General features: G+C 37.7%; 1 protein-coding gene across 12 annotated transcripts in view; it reads left to right on the forward strand.

The window, feature by feature from the left end:
- Window positions 1-16,985, forward strand: part of CADPS2 (calcium dependent secretion activator 2) — a 278,795-nt gene that overhangs the window by 97,711 nt on the left and 164,099 nt on the right. The window lies entirely within an intron of this gene.

Consider the following 16,985-nt stretch of genomic DNA (forward strand, 5'->3'; position numbering starts at 1 on the left):
GCTTCTAGCCTGTGCTTCTAGCAGAGAGTCAGATCTTTATGTGAAACACTGAATATTTTGCAGCTCTGAGAAGCACCTGCCCTTAACAGCAAATCTGTGCAGTTATAATTTGTGCAGAAAACTCTGTCTTTCTCTTTCCCCTCTTTTAATTCCTTCCAGCCTTTTGGAAATTCCAGTCTGAAAAATGTCTCACAGTGTCGATGATAAGAGTATATTATCCTGCAGCTACAGGGCTGGTAAGCAAACGAGGATGCTATTTGTAACAGTAGGTGGTATCATCTGCCAACCTCCTTCTTGTGACTTCTGCACTATGAAACTTTTTACTGTTTCTCAGCAACCTTTGCCTTCCAGCCTGTACTGAATGGAGCATTTGCCTTAACTCTTAAACTGTTGGGCATCCTGCAGTAGGTCATCAGAAGATGATGCTTGGACAGGGGTTGTTGCAGGTCCACACAGGTTGTAGGTCTCCATCTTTGAGAGCAATGAGAAACAGTGTTTGTGCAATCAACACAATAACTTAATTGGCAATAAAGTAGATAATAATAGACCAGCTCTCAGGCATTGCCAGACAGTGTGCACAACTGTGAGAATCTTATGAATTTTTCCACAAAGACTTGCTTTTTGTCACAGTCTTTTGATGTATACTGAATGCCATTAAAGCTTTCTTCTACATCCCCATTTTCAACTTATGAACTTAGAGCAAGACTAGAACTGCTGCTGAGCATCTACATCTCTTTGTGATGAAAAGACTCAATTTGGAAGTGCTAACACTTTCACCTGATTATTATTTACATTGTGTTGCCTTAATCTGTGTTTCATGATAAAGAGAAGATTGTCAGTTAGTTTGGACTTAATGATCTCCTTGACTTGCTTTTGAGAAGCTTGGCCGCAGTGTGTTGTTCTGGTTTCTTTGATTTACAGAGATCAAACATGATGAACTCCTTTTTTGTGTTTTTTTAATTATTCACTGATGTAGGGGATAACTTTGCAGAAAGTCAAACTGAAAGTCAAAATCCAGCTGCTTTGCAGTCATGCACTATTACTGCATCACTTCACCAATATTAGAGTTTGTTTCTTTATCACGTAAACCATAGCTCCACAAAAAGGTCATTTTATTTTGACACTGCCTTCATAGCATTCACTTTTTTGGTCTGTTCTAAAACCCCTTACCTTAGGGGGACGGTAGCAAAGAATAATTTTAAGTCACATTTTCTTTTCTGACAGGTAATAAATAATTTTGAGAACACATCTGTTGAGTCTTCTACTGTTAGTGTTTTGGGAATCAGCCACAAATTAGATGGTACTTTGCTTCAAGTCATGTTTATCTATATTAAAGTCCTGAATTGCTTCTGGTTCATATCCTCGATTATCTGTAGCTTTTATGAGAAGTATCTCTTTGTGCAAGTGTCTAATGTTGATAACTATGGACTATATTGTGTCTTCAGTAAGTTTTACAGTTTTAATTTTAAGAAAATTTCTATCAAGTATTTACTCTGAACCTAAGGCTGCCCTTGCTGCTCAATACAGTTGAGTTTTAAGATTATTTCGCCTAGCAGTTTATTAACGCCCGATTAGTCATACAGTTTTGGTTAGGTCAAATTATGGGCAGTTTAACTTCATGATGGCATTCTTGACTTTCTTGAATGTTTGCAGTTCTTTTCCTTGGCTCAGTAAGATATGGCAAAGTAATGCAGTTGCGTCATGAATTATCAAAAGAAAATTCACATGTTTTTCTTAGAAAATCTTATACCCCATATAAACCGTGGGGACAAATGCAACTAGATCAAACATTGAGAACGATAGCTTTCTACAGAAAATTTTGGTGTTAACTTCAAAATGTTTTTTGTGAAGTAATGAAACCAGTGTTAAGATTCCTTTAGGAAGGAATATCAAAACTGAAAGAGATTATTTTTTTTCCCTGTCTCAGCTTAAAAATTGTTTAGACTGTATATTGTAGAGCATGTGTTGCTATGCGTCTGGGTATTTTTAGTCACAAAAAAAGATGTGGGCTATGCATCCAGATACTATAATGTGACCAAGGGTTCAGCTGAGACATTTTTATCTTTCAGATGATCAGTAATGACTGCCACTACTTATTTCATGATAAATTTTATCTGGTAGAATACAGTAAACTCTGAAAAATGCTGAGGAGGTTCATTGCTGTGATTTCAAGGAAGCATCAGGTGCTGGATGAATTGTCATCATTGCAATCTTGCAAGTCCCTGTAGGATGAAAATGTGCTTTTCCCTTCTTAATCTATCCTTATTCCACAGTTTCAAAACATTAAATGTGACATGATAAATGTGAGCTTGCAAAGTTTCCACACAGAAAAATGATGCAGTAATGATGTGCTGCCTTTCAGAATGGGTCAGTATTTTAAAACTGTTGTTTTTGATAGCAGAAACATTGAAATGTTCACACTTCAGGCTCTTTCACATGTCAACTCTATTGGTTTTGAGTACCTGTAAGTACAAGAATAAATCTTATCCCATGCCCTCTCCTTTACAAAAATATCTGCTTTCTGATTGATTTTCCTTTTTCTTCAAGGGAAAAAAAACGATGTGCAGCTACCTGTGCTTAAGTGAGCTTAAAGTATTTCAAACAAAATATTTAAATGGAGAAATAGATTGGCTTTTCTCACAGGATTTTAGATTTGGTCTCTTCAGGAGGCATCACTCGATTATATGCGTGTAGTAGTTTTATAAGATTTCAGCAGTTTCTGCTTTAATGTTCTTGCTGAGCTGATTCATGTTACTTTTACCTCAATCTGAGAGACTGCTGGATGTCTTTCTCAAGACAGAAAAGATTTGGTGCTTCAGAAATGAGAGCTGCAACGTCAAGTAGTCCTCCTAAGATCTGATCTGAATTTGTCAGAAATCTAAAACTTTGCTGAACAGCACGTCAGACAGGTTTGGATTTTCAGCTTAAGAAAGTGAGTTCTGGTGAGAAAGAAAATCTTGGAGCCTCCAAATTGCTCAGATTTATTTCTCATAAACAACAGTATTTTTTCCATGGTAGCAGAATTTACTTTGAAAGAAAGTGCCTGGTTGTCCCAAAAGGTTGATTTGTTCTCATTTATTCAAATGGTAGAAGAATGATGGAAAGAATATCAAAGCATCCTCAGAAAAGTAATTTACTATTTAGCATGTTTAAATATCTGACTATGAATAACATTTAAAAGCCCTGCAGTTACATAATGGAGAACTGCTTTGAAATGTTTTTCTGTGTGCATGAAGGAACACTGAGAAAATGCTAGAGAAAATAGTATGTTGGCATTTTCAGTACTTGAGTTATTGCAATGTTTTTGTTATATTCAGAAAGTGAGTATAATTGGCTTTGATTTGTGTTAAAAAGGAAAATCTGACTGGAACATCAGAAAACTGAGAAAACATTCACTTATAATCACTCTTAAGACACCATGGATTTTTCTGTCATAGAGCTGAATATCAGCTTCTGCGGCTTTTGTTTTTGCTTTGCATTTGTGTGTATGAGTTGGGCAAATACAGTCTCTACTACCATGAATGACCACCAGCAGTCACAGACTAGTACATTCACATTTTCTACTAGATTTTCTTCTAGGCCTGGTCTCCTGTGTACCACCTTCCTTGTCACAAGGGGCGAGCCAGACTTTACTGAGAATCCACAGGCAGTTGCAGAGAGAAGTGAGAGTACTCTTCTACCCAGCTCTGTCTTGTACGTACTCTGTAGTTTGAAGTCAGTAGTATTGGGATTTTGGCTGCAGATCTTTGTTTTCTGAACATCTTTGGCATTCATTGAGCACAGGAAAGCATCAGCAGAACATAGAAAGATTAGGAAGTTTGGGTTGGCTTTGTAAATCAGATTTGTTTAAGCTTGTTCTAATTTTACCTACCTCTATGTTTCTTCCCCTAAAATACTCCTTCATAGTCTTAAAGAAGTAATTAATGCTCTTTTGACATTCTCCTGAGTTCTAGATTGAGAAAGTTAAGATGCCTCAACACTGGAAGCCAAATATATCCAGCATCTAACCTGCACTTTTAGTAACATCATCACTGCATTCGACTCATCATATTTCCAGTTGAGGAAATAGCTCCTCTGGCTTCATATTAAAAAATAAAAATAAAGCTCCTCTCCCAAAGAAGAGTTGTTTTATATTTTAAAATATAATTTAATTTGTGTTTTAAAGGAGGGAGTCCTTGTCTTCAGGTAAATAAATATCAGACAAATACAGTTGTTATATGTACTATCCAGGCTGATTACTGAATTCATTAACACATCTAGCTTACGTGCGCATTTGAATGAATACTTTTAATCAGTCTGAACAAGTTAACGACCTTTTGAGTGAATTTGTCACTTGTTCTGCTAAAGCATGGTAGAATTCTGTATTCCATTTTTTATAAATTCAAAGTAAAGTAGTTTTGCTTAAAATGGTCACTTCCAACACAAGGATCCATTTGGTAAGTTAGGCTTCATCCTCTGCAGAGTTTTTAAACATGTCTTCAGCAGTCAATGTGAAGCCAGCAGAAGCATCTGAAAAGCCACAGGGACAGAACAAGCCTATTTCTCTCACTCACATTCTTGTACAGAATGTCCTGTTCTGCAGCTTAAGTTCCTTTTTTCCTCTTTCTGAAAATTCTGAGAGAGATCCTTTGTAACTCTTCCTTCTTGACAGTAATATGCCACTTTCTTTACAGCTGGCTGCCCAGTTAAGGTTCCTGCACCCCACTCACTTCCAAAGGGAAACGTGGAGGTAAACTTGGAAATGAAACAGCTGACATAGAGGGGATACATATTTCAAACAGAAACATCAAAGCACAGACGTAACAGAGGGTAGACTGTCCCATGCGAGAGTAATTGTGTATGAAAAATGGCTGAGAGATCTGCAGCTCTGTTTGGATATCCCATCTCTAGTTTTCTATTGTCTAGGAAGGTGCTTTTGTGCTTTTTCTGAAAATGAGAGAACTCTTGGGTCATCTTTCCAGCTGTTCTCTGCTGATGCTGTCCCAATATGTTAGTAGTCCTTCCACAGAGTCCGCCTCACACACAGCTTCATCCCAAATGAGGATTGACTCAACAGAGGAGCCAAGTTGCAGGGACATGCTGTCATTTATTCCCATATCACTACAAGACTCAAAGACAGATTGTATCATACAGATTAAGTTTGGTGTTAGTGCCAAGGCTGTCTGCTTTTTGATCAGATATTCATCATTTCAAACTTCAGATGTGTTTAAAAGACAGTGCCTGTTTCTCTTTATAGAGGTCTTTTGTGGTAGATTGACCACATTTTAGGGTTTTTTTCTGTGGTCATGAAAAATTATCAATTATGACTCAAATATGGTAGCTATAAACTGGAAAAATCTCGATCAAATGTTAAGACTGGTTAGATAGGAGAAATCTTGACTTCTGACTACTGTTAAAAGCTGAAGATTATGCAAAGCTGAAAAACTCTGGGGCTATAAGAGAAGAAATAACCCTTTGCAAAGGAAGTAAGGAAAGAGTCATTACTAGCCAAGCTTCCTTTGGCCACTGAACAAACTGCTTTCATAACTAGTTATACAATACCAAGCATTCTAGTGTGGGAACACTAGGACTACCTGTAAATGAGGGAATAAAATACTGATCCATGGCTGAGAGCCTGCAAAGGTATGCACAATTTTCAGGAGCAGCTTTGTTTTATTTCTGATATAAAATCATGCTCCTGTTATAAAACTATGTCTGTCTGACACAGTCTTCTCTTCAGACTATGTCTTCCCTCAGGGAGACTGGAAACAAAGTAAGATCTTACCTGAAACATCTCTCACTACTTAGGAATGCTTCTTTGTCTGACATTCTAATTTACTGTATTGTAGCAACTGTTATTCTTTACAGATGGTTAGCAGGCTTTCTGTAATGAGTGTTTTCTCACCATTTTAATGGTAGCAGTTCCCTCCTGTTCCATTGTTTCTGGGAAGGTGGAATCTGGAAGCTCATGACTTCTGGCAGCAGGAGAAAATTTTCATGTCTCACTGCAATTATTAATCCAGAAAATCTGTTCAGATTTCTGGCAGTGGAGGAGGATCATAGAACCATAGAATCATAGAATCACCAAGGTTGGAAAAGACCTAAAAGATCATCCAGTCCAACCGTTCACCTATTACCGATAGCTCCCATTAAACCATGTCCCTCAACACAACATCCAGTCTTTCCTTGAACACCCCCATGGTCAGTGCCTCCACCACCTCCCAGGGCAGTCCATTCCAGTGCCTGACCACCCTTTCTGAGAAGTAATACTTCCTAATGTCCAGCTTGAATCTCCCCTGCCGTAGTTTAAAACCATTCCCTCTGGTGCTACCACTAATGAGGATGAGTGAGTCCTGCTACGGGAAGAATGCCTTCTGGACACATTAGGCTTGGCAATTGGATTAGCACAAAGAGGAAACAAAAAATGTTCATGTCTGTTGACTCCACCTTGTCCAGGGCAAATTAATCCATCTCCTGGGTAGAAACTTCTATTTGCTTCTCACATAGGTGTAAGATGTCACAGAGACTGCTAAGGCCAATGCTACTGCCCCTGACTGCTCATCTGTGGGAATACCAATAACGTGACTTTGAAGAGCTTAAAAATTGCCACAAAACTGAGAGCAAAGGTCATAGAATCGTCTAGGTTGGAAAAAGCCTTTGGGATTACCAAGTCCAACCATAAGCCTGACCTGTGGAGTGCTATTGCTAAATGGTATCCCTTAAGGGTTAACTAGTGAAGCTTTGACTTCCTGGGTTGCAGCACCTTGTTTTAAGGGCTGCTAAGAAGTGATGGAATTAAACTGACAAGAAGGCACAGACATGTTTGTGGGCAGAATTACTAACGTAACGGGGGATATTAAACAAGATTTGTCAGGAGTTAGGGAGCTAATTTCCGGATTAAATGAAGAAAAATTGCCTGTGGAGGAGATATTTATGACAGAAGGCTTCAGGGGAGACTCTAACGTTCCTTCTCAGAAAGGAGAGTGCTCATAAATGTGGTTGCACTAGCACAAAGTATTTGTACGACAAAAAGGAAATCCATTCCTTGGAGAAAGATCAGAAGAGAAAGTAATATTGGTGATGTTGTGATGAGGGTCACTTGCAGACCAACTGACCAGGAAAGTGAAGTAAGTCATCCACAAAGAAGTCTCCCAATGGAAGGCCATGATCTACACAGTCCGGTGGCATTGTGCAAGCAATCAAGAGAGTTTCTAGACTATGTTGGTGGCACTTTCTCAATATGAATGCAAAAGGATCATTTGGAATTAGTATTCAATGACTAGCTGCTCACAGAGAAGAGATGGAGGTAAATGTGACCACAAGGTAGCCTGCAGAAATCACCAGTTGACAGAGTTCTAGAGTTGGGGGAAGGCTGAAAAGGTACACTGTAATCTTTTTTGGTAAAAGGATTGCTATGCTGAGACTCTAGAGAAGCTTCATTGTAGAGAAGCAGAGAGCCCAGGAGTTGGCAGGTGTCTAATGAAAACATACTGAGTTCAGGAACAAACCATCTTGTACCGAATTGTTGAGAATTACAGCATCACTTCAGTCTGTGAAGGCCTAGAGGGACTTTTCAGCACAATCTTATGCAATTCATTTTCATGTAAAGGTAACATTATTAGTTTATGTGGATACCAGGAGGAAGTCATATCTGTCTATTCTGAGTGACATCTTTCATTAAATTATTGAGTACGAGATTATGTGAATAAGGAGAAGATGGTAATACACATTTGCTTTACTTGGGTAGAGCTTTTGACACAATTCACCAACCACATTCATACTTTCATATTGAGGAAGTATATCCTCAGCAAGCTGATTACTAAATGTCTTGAAATTTAAATGCTGAAAGAGTGACAGTCAGTGGTCTGAAAGCCCGGATAGTAGCTGGGAGCTCAGTACTCCACTGTTCAGTATTGTTTAGTATTTTTAGCTTGTACAGCATAGATGATATAGGAAGTTGCTTTACCATAGAGAATCCTGGTGTAGTGAGTAGTTCTTAGTGTGAAGGATGATAGAAAAATGAAAAAAAAGAAAGAAAGATTAATGCAGTCCACATAATTCCAAACTTTGGGAAATGAGTAGAGCAGACTGTTGGTGAAGATCTGACTGTGATCATCCTAGCAACTTTTCAACCTATTTACTAAGAGATTTGATGGAAGAAGAGGACTCGGCTAAGTTTCATAGAGTGTTGTGAAAACAGGATGCTTGGACAAAGGTGAAGACTGCAGTTTTCTATCAGGGAAAGACAGTGCAATAATTGTCTTAAATCTTATTTTTCTTAAATTATTACCTGTACACATTAATACAAATGCAGACTTTCAACTGCACAGAAAAAAAAAGTAAGAACTGGTGCGTTTTTTTCTGTGGCTGAGCATTTTTTTCCCTCATGATGCATTCTGAAAACAATATCATATACCGTCTTTTGAAAATCTGTGAGTAACTGGTGCACTAATTGTTAATTGTCAGCCTGAATTTTAAGTTTTCTATCTAGTTCAGTCAGTCACACATCATTATTTAGGAAGAAAGTTTGACGTGGTATTCAAGGTGCTTTTACTTACTTAATGGGATGCTCATTAACTGTTATTTCCCTAATTACATCTCTTCCTTTTGTTTTCAACATTCGAAAGAAAAATTATTCAGTGATTGATAAGGAAAGAAAACATTCTGCGTGATGCTTTTAGAGAGTGAGGAAAGTAATGAAAGGATAGAGGGTTTCCTTCTGCAGCAAGTTTATTTATTTATTTGTTTTAAATCAGTAAAGTGCAATCAAATTATGGTATTTGTCAGGTTTACTGAGATAACACAAGATCTGGGTACCTTTAGAAAAATATAGAACTCAGTAAACTCATTTAGTATTCTAGGACATAAAGGACTAACATGGTTTGCATGCTAATTTGGGGGTTGTCTTGGATATGGTTATCTCTGAACGGATAGTAGGAGAGGAGGAGGGTGAAGGCTTTCTCTTCAGAGCATCAGGATGTGAGTCATAGCTCTTTTAAGCCCATCATTACCTCCCCACCATGGTTGTGGGAGGGTATTCCCTAGCCAGAAACTGAAAGCAACTTTTATAGGAGACACCGGATATCTATTTCAGTAGGGTCTGGGGGAAGGTGAGAGGGTGGAATAAGAACACCCATTTCTTTTATCACCTTCTTACTCAACATAGATTAATGGTGCAGATAGGACCTCCATGGTACTTATGGTTGGCAAGTAACATAACTGCTTAAGTGATTATAATAACACCCTGGAAACTTTTCTGTATTTTCATTGTTTACTTTAGAATTTAAAAATGCTTTATTTGGATGGTAAAATAGGTACAATAAATAACGCTGAAGCTTTTTCATTTAACTGTGAGACATAATACTTAGCGTGATTAGATCTGCAAATAGTAAGAACCTACCATTATTCTCTTGCATTTTTCCCTCTCGGGACAGCACACTTTCCTCTCTTTTTCAACCCATTGAAAAGAGGTGGTTAAATATTGTAGTCTCAACCACTAACTTGGGTTTTGGTTTTTTTTCTGTGATCAGTGGGACTCAATGACCTTAATGATCTTTTCCAACACTAATGATCATCTCAGATGCCAAGAGAACAAAAGGCTGAAAGTTCCATTGCTTGTAGTAGCACTTCTGAGCAGTGCTAACATTTTTCTTCTGTAGTCTGTCAGTGATCCACTGTTCTGAATCCTAATACATGTCTAATCATTGTAATGTGGCTTCTGTTGTTTGTTAATAGTAAATGTTGGGCTAAAAACACTGCTCTTCAGCAACCGGTGGGCTGAATCAGCAGCAGGTCATGGCACTTGATTTTGAATGGAAAGTTCTGTAGTCAGTATCCGAGGACTGATGGTAGGTAGTGTTTTTAGGAAGCAGTACTGATAATTTAGGAGTTTGGGGGGATGTTTCCTTATGAACTGTTCTTTAGAGGCTGAGTTTAATTTCTATCTGTTTCGACCTGTGTAGGAGGAGTGTTGCGTCTTTATAAAACATATTCATGAATGACCAGTAGAAGACAATGTAAGGGAAATCTCCAAGTTTACAGATGACACTAAACTGTTTTGGTACTCTAATTTTGCTGTATTTGCAAAAAACTTCAGTAGCATCTCAGAAAACTGCATGGACAAAAGCATGGCAGATAAGCCCTAGCTAAACAGGAAAAATAAGCTGTCATAGAGTGGTTTGGGTTGGAAGGGAACTTTAAGGATCATGTAGACCAACCTCCATGTCATGTTAGCAGCAACTCTCCCTAGATCACACTACGCAAAGCTCCACCCAACCTGACTATGAATACTCCTCATAGGTGGGGAACTAGCATAGGATGCTGAACTGAGAATGAGAAGGTCTTTATGCAGCAATAGGTAAAATTCCCCAAAAATGCTGCTTGTGACTATAGAGTGTTGAGAATGAGACACTGTTTCATTACTTGAATTTGTAGAGCAAGTCAGAAGAGCATCAGAATAAAGGCATTTATGGACAAACTTGTGAGTGTGTCAGAACTGATAAGCAATGAAAAACAATTTAAATAGTGCACAAAATAAAATCCTGTTGGTTTTTTGCTGATTGTTTTTTTTTTTTTTAATGTTTGATATTCCCTTTTAAATTTTATTTTTATTGGGTCTTTCCCTTTCATATTCTTCTGGTAGTAATGTCCAGGTAATATAACTATTCCAAAGCTACACAAAGACTCACTAGAACTTACAGAGATCTGTTATCATGAAAATGCAATCCAAGTCATACTAGCTAAAGTCATGTAATTGTCTAAAGACCTGCTCTCCGATTTTCCTTTCCTTTATCCCTAAATTAATGTTTAAAATATTTGTATCTAGGCCAGTATGTATTTTTCACTGTATAATTAACACTATTTGTGCTTAAGTCTCTGTGATCCAAATAATACTTCACCTTTTATCTTTGTGGTAAACTGGGAGAAAAACTAGTATCAAACTCAGTATTGAGACCAACAGAGTTGTTGCATGAGGGCTGAAGTATGAGAGCTTAGCAGACTTCTTCAGATGGTACAAACTATATCCCTAAGTGAAAAGATATTTTGCGTGCATTATTGTATTTTTTTGGTTTATTTACAAACTGTATATCAAGATATGTTTGAGAAGGAGATCTGTCCAATCTTGGAATTTCAGTTAACAGAACACTGATTTTAATTTCAGTCTTATGATTTTGTTTTGGCAGTCAGTACACAGCACTGATGAAAGTGCATGGAGGAGAAGTATAAAGCATGTAAATTAAACTTAAAACACTTTAAAAACTATTTGCTTTACTTATTACGATTGGCTTAAACACTGTGTGTATGATGTTCTGCTTCTATTTGCAGTTTCATTGAAGGTTCTTCTAGGGCTCTGGGTGTTGGTAATCCCTGAATTAGCTAACATCTCTATTGTAAGAGACCACTTTTCGGTCTTTGCTGAGACTCCCAAAATGGATTCACTCTTCACATTAGCTCTGCTTATGTTTTCAAAGATTCAGTGTATGGAAATGCCATATCAAAGTCTCAGCTTTGATTATGGTGCAGACTTCTAAATTATACATTTAATGGCTGATCTTAAAAATAAATAAATAAATAAAATAAGTAAATGAATAAATAAATAAATATTTTTGAATTAAGTTGTTTCTAAGTTTGAAAAAAAAATATTTTAAAATTCTTTTGGATTAATGCATATAATCTTCATGTTTTGTTTTCAGTTTAGTATTTTTATGAAAACTGGTTTTTAAAATCAATTTATAATCATTATAATTAATCATCACAATCAGTATAAATGATACCTTCTGGCACCTTAATCAATCATACATGCAAAATTCAACTTTGAAGCAACATAACCAGGTCACAAAATTTATTTTGCTTTATTTTATTTTCCCATCTGAAACCACTGCATTTGGCTGTTCACTGGCCATGCCCTTTATCCGCATTACTAATCATTAGTGATACTGACTACAGGGAAGTGTGTAACTTCCTTGTTCCATTTATCTGTACCCTTTCCAGCCTATGTTCATTATTTTATTTTATTGTGACACTGTTCTTTCTCTTCATCACCTCAAAAAAAAATGAGAAAAATGATATCACTCAGTAGGAATTTGTATTAAGTCCAACTGAAAGATGTTGGAGCTCTTTGAGGGTACTGTACTGCAGGAAAAGTGAGTGACCAGCTTGGCCTGGATCAATAGTCTGGCAGGGAATCTCGTGGAGGCCTTTTAAGCAGAATTTTTGAGGAAAGGGCATGAGGTCTGATGGTGGAAGATGAGGAGTTGTTAGGGTACTCTGTAAGAGCTTTAGACTTGTAAGCTTTTCCCAGTACTGTTGCTGCAGATAGAGAGAAAGCAGAAAAGCTTTTAATGGTTTCTGAGTCTTTTGATTTGGAATTAGCTGAAAATGAGTATACTAGTATTCCACAAGAGAGAAAGTGTTTCAAGTAGGTGTTATTTTCCTTTTATTTTAACAGTTAACAGATTTTATCTCTCTACCATTCTTCACTGACTGCTTCACATTGATGATGTGCATCTCTGAGTTTATTTGTCACATCTAGCAATTTGTTGTTTGTGGGTGTTGAGAAAGGATCAAGCTGTGAAGAGGAGAGACAGAAGATCAGGGAACAGATTCATTTTTCTTTTGCAGGGTTCTGTGGGAAATCTGCAGGACTTTCTCATGGCACAGGCAGGATCAGCCACCAGCCATTTGTATGACATATTGTAGAGAGGTGGCAGGGTGCAGAGAACATGTGAGTTTTTAAATACCCAGTTAAACAGCATAGTCTTCATCTGAAATGGAAGATTGGCAACGTTATTTTCTTTCCCTTCGTAGCTGTCTTTCTCCCTGTGAAACAGGAGGCTACACGGTTGTGAAAAAGTCCAGCAGAAGCCATTGAGAAAGCTTCACACATCCTGCCCTTTAATCCAATTGGGAAATTTTCTCTCTATAGGAAGTGCAAAGAATTACTTGCGTCATGATTTTGTTTTTTACAGGTTAAGTGCTGTTAAACTCATGCCTGAATGTGTTTGCTGTTATGAGGTGGGGCGGCACTGTGTTTTCTGCCTCACTTTGAAGTTGTTGATCCTTCTTTTGCATATTTTGCTGCTAATCTTGTTTCAAAAACCTGGTGGACTTCAGGAATCTCTACAGGTTTTTGTGTTCAGCGCACAGCAGCACCTTAACGTGGCAGAGCATTACAGGGACACAGTGCATTCTGAGCCTGTTCCCGTAAAACCTCTTGGCACACGTAATTATAAGGATGTGAACAAAACCAGGTCTCTGGGGCGACAGATCTGTCTGAAACAAAACTCCTCCTTTCAGGGCTAGAGATAAAAACACCGAGGAGAGCAGTCTGAAAAGCACAAGGATTTACATGCGCTGCACCTGCTGCTTGCTCATGCAATTCGCAACAGAAATTCAGCACTAAGACTCTCCTGGCCTTCCCTTGCTCTTCCAGCCATGCTGTTGGATGCCATTAGTTACTTATAGAAATCAATGTTTTTCCATCATAATGTAATCACAACACTTAATCCAGATCCTCTGTTCCATTTGTTGCGTGTTGATGGTTGCAGCCTGCACTGGCTCACAGCAGTCAGTAGGGAGCCTGCAGGCTGCCGCCTGGAGACTGCCACAAATCACCAATCAGCTCCGTGAGGCACTACACCACTGTGTGCAAAATGATGCTCTCAACAGAAAAAAATGACTGTTGCAGACCTCACAGAGCAGAGCTGAGGTCTTTGGGCTCTACGTTGCAGAAATACGAGCAAGTCCTACTGACGTACTGTCAGTTTAGTCAGTAAACATAGATAAACTTGTATTGCTTTGTGCATGTAAATGCAATTTCATGTTGATGTTACTGCAGATTAGAAAGCTGCAGGAAGCTAACTGAGCTTTAATGAAATAGTCACTTGGAGCAGCTACGTATTGGTCTGAGTACTTAGGAGCACATGGAACAGTAATTCCCAGAAGGTCAGCAGTCATCTTCACTCAGATGGTTCTCTCTTGGGTAAAGGATATCTGTCTCTCCTTACAAGAAGGGTAAGGCCCTTGTCTTGGGATGAGATTTAGTGTAGCACCTCCTGGCAGTGTTGTTACCCCTTTTGCTTTGGGTTATTTTTTGCATTTTTTTCTAGTGTACCACTCTTCTTTTTCATCAAAATACACAGATTTATTAAAGCCTTTTAAGTAAAACACACACACAAATCATCTACATGGAAATCTCAAAGTATGCCATCTCTTCCAACCTGTTAAGATATGTAAATATTAGCTCATTCAGATATGTTTCTGTTCTGTGCTGTCTAGACACACCAGTTAAACTACTGTTTGTTGGGCAAGATATGCTGTTGATCCGAATAGTGATTTGTAACACTAATGAACTTGCAGTCTTCTTTAAATAAGCAAATAATCTGAGGAGCATAGACCCCATGCATATTCAAGAGACACAGCACAGCCTGGTTATGAGCCTGGCTGCTGGATCTGATTTATTCTCTGGCAGCAGCTGCTTGCAGCGCAACTGCTACAGACTTTCTTCCTCAGATGTTCACAATGTGGCTAGAGTTGGGATGCTGCTGAATTCCAGATCCTTGCTTGAAAACAAGATGGTGCTAGAGCTCTTTGACAAGATGGTCACTATTTTCCTTATTGAGGATAAAGCTGAGTGTTCTCTTTCCTGGTCTCCTGTTCAGAAGCAATGGAGTCATTTTTGTTGAAGTTATTAAGCAGAAATTCAGAGTGGAAAACATCAGTCTGTCACTTCTTAGAAGCTGACACTGCTAAAAGCAATTGAAAATATCCTCTAATAAGAACTGCTGGGGAACTTGTATATTGATGAATGTTACCACCCCATCTCTGATAATAAAAAAGTTTGTCATTGAAATGATTGCCCTTTTCAGAGTGAGAAAGTAGGAGAAAAACATAAAGGGGACTTCAAGCATTAAGGAATAAAAATATTTTAAAGTGAATAGCTTGATGTCTGATTGGCAGGTTTATTTTAGAAAGCTATTTTTATATAACACCATTGGGAAAAATAAGCCAGATGATGAGCTATCATTTTATTTTTTAATAAAAAGTAGCTTATTATCCATGCAAGCATTGTCACTTATAACTACAAAATTGTCTGAGGAAACTTTTAAGATCCCAAAAATCTCTGCAGAGGGGAAAGGCACAAATGACACATCTGTCTTATTCATACTTATGCTCAATTAGGAATTTTCCTATTGAATTAAATAGTCCTCCAAATGTGACTCAGTCTCTGCCTTTAAGTTTAAGTGGCCAGATATATGGCAGTATAGGAAAATGTTGGTTTGCCCAGTCAGGACTTCAAACACATTACACTGAAAACTAGTCTCTTATGTCTGTAGACTGCTGTAGTGAAGTTCCCTGCTGCTAAAGTAGTGATTAATTGGGTAAGTGAAGTAGAAGCAACATGAAGAGTATCTCCATTGTCAATGTAATTGATAAATAGCTATGGTGAACAGTTACTAGTATTGTAGAAAGCTGAGGTGTTTTTATTAAATAGAGTTTAAAAATTCTTTCAAAATATTCTCCAAGACGGTAAATTTTTTTTGCTCTTTTGGCATCTATGCCTTCCTAAGTCTTCAGCATCATAGCTGATCTATCTAGGCAGTGGATAATTCCATTCAAACTAGTTATGACAAATAGCTTAGAAAGCAGGTAATTCTAATATGATGACCATACAAAATGACCAGAGGTCAGTTGAATTTAATTACTTTTTTGTTTGTTTGTTTAATTACCTTCAGGAAAGGCAAGAAGCATTATTTGATATCACATGCATGCAGCTTGTTCTTGGTTTTTTTACACTTATACTTGAATTTTAAGAGTTTACTAGCTAGTGACTTCTTGAAGAAAATAATAAAGTTGTGATAATGAGAATTGCTCTTTTTTATAATTGCTGTTTCATTCACAGTGTGAGAACTACTAAGGTGGTTGTCATAACTATGTACTGTACAATGTTTTGGGTTTGGGTTTGATCACAAATGAGGTATTTATAGAAATTTTAGGATAAAACAAGTAAAATAATCTTGCCTGGGGTGTGAAAAAATGGCGCTGTTTTTCTCCTTGTCAATTCATTTTACATACTGCAAAAATACTAATGTTGACAATTTCATTTATTAGGGCAAGTGTGAATGGCCTGCTACTCATTCTTATTTGGTTCTTTCTATAAGTAAGGCAGTGTTCTTCAGTTTTTCAGCTCTCCAGCTTCTTTCCATTCCTTGCAAAATGTCATTATGCACATAAATGAACAAAAAATTATTCAACGGTATAAACATTTCAGCAAGACTGAATTTTAAAAACAAGTAAGGGTCTTGTGAGATGCCAGATTGCTCAGATGACAGATTGCACTTTGTTGCTTCCATTTTAGCAGTGGAAAACATTTTATTGTATTGCTAAATGGATCTAGGTCATCATTCTACATAATGCTGCAAGGAACCTGTAGGTGATTGTGTACTTTTGATTACTCAAATGTAATCAAATTTATAATTTAATTTTTGAAAGAAGTACTTATTTTTCAGCAAGGCCTTGGTTCAGTGAGATCTACTGAATTTAGCAGAGGAGAGTTGCAAAGAGAATGGTATTATGTATTTGTCCTGCTGCACTGAACAGTGGTCTTATTTTAAAAAGCTTAGTTTAATGGAATGAATCATTTAGGAAATTCATTATGAGTTCGTTAGGTGAAGATCTTATTTAATAAGAGAACCAGTTTTGGCCAGTTTCCTTCACTAATCAATTTAAGATTGTTTTTCAGTGAACAGCAAGTGACATCCTTAGATCTCAGATGCATAACAAATGTGCTGGGATGCATCAGCACTGGCATGGTGCCTGCAGTTTGCCCTAGAAGGAGAAAAACCCTGTTACGGATCTGGCTTTGTCTATGGTGGGCACGTGTTCTGTAAGAGGGCAAGTTGTGCCTTGCATTTTGCAGATGCTTCTGCCCCTCAGCCAGCTCAGCTGTGCAGGCCCATCCATTATGGTGAAGCCACACTTCACCAACACTTAGCAGTTAAACTGGT

This window comes from Coturnix japonica, chromosome 1, assembly GCF_054131305.1.
Source record: "Coturnix japonica strain WE chromosome 1, WE-NBRP24, whole genome shotgun sequence".
NCBI classification, from domain to species: Eukaryota; Metazoa; Chordata; class Aves; order Galliformes; family Phasianidae; genus Coturnix; species Coturnix japonica.